We start from the raw sequence: 1,078 nt of genomic DNA, 5'->3' as shown, positions 1-1,078 counted from the left end.
CATCATTACCATTTATTAACTTTTGGTATTACTGTTATTTCTTTCGTGCTGCCTTACGTCAAAGTGAAATGTACCGATGAGAGGCACCCACATGCCTTGCTCATACTGTGGCATCAAGCAGTCAGGCCTGCAAGATGAGTGGTCTGCCAAGCGAGTGGATTCATTCTTACTTATATAGTAACATGAACTCTAGTACTCACACTTAAGTTACAAGTTATCCTCCTATATGATTAATACGCAACGGAAACACGCATCTGACTATCAGTAATTTACCGAACACTGACTGTACACTATGCACTGGCAATACCACATTTTCTTTTTGTCTTTTATTTAACGGCTTTTGTTAACACGTGGCCACCACACTGAATATGAATGGCGCACACACTATAAATTCGGGACATTATGACAACATACACTTCGAAGGAAAAGTCCACCAATATTTTTCTTTTCAATATCGTATTTATTCCGATAAATTCTCTAACCTAAACACACAAATCCTACAACCTACAACAATAACACATAAGAAATTCCGCCCAGTGGGCATGGCTTTACAATAGTGAATCTCTATATTATGGTCTCGTAATTACTTTTAACGCTACAGTGCACTTTCTGGATAGGATGGTGGATCTTTTATTATACCTCACACTTCGACTCTCACAATCATCATCACTAAACTTTCCTCCAGACCGAACGGTACCGAAGGAACAAGCATAACCCACTAATCTTTTGATACTACCTCGCTACTCTCCCATGCAAACCAAATTACATGACATACACCACACTACCACATGAAATACTACACAGAGAATAGTCACAACATTATCACTTTCAGCTTTCCCACTTCAATTAATATTTATCCCAGTTTCTCACGACACTGCCACACTTCGTAATTCTACTTTCCTACTGTGAACTCTGGAGATATATGCACGTCTTCCTGTGCAATGCAAGCCAAGTGGCAGTGCTGGATAGACGGCCGACTCACCTTGATTCTCTCTCAGAGTTTAAATCTAGCCGCACACGGAATCATATCACGCAAAGTAACTTTAAGAACATATTCATCGCACCCGCGAGTCCTCAA

This window comes from Schistocerca americana, chromosome 3 (genome assembly GCF_021461395.2).
Source record: "Schistocerca americana isolate TAMUIC-IGC-003095 chromosome 3, iqSchAmer2.1, whole genome shotgun sequence".
Lineage (NCBI taxonomy): Eukaryota > Metazoa > Arthropoda > Insecta > Orthoptera > Acrididae > Schistocerca > Schistocerca americana.
The sequence above is the reverse complement of the archived record's forward strand: the minus strand, read 5'-3'. Positions refer to the sequence as shown.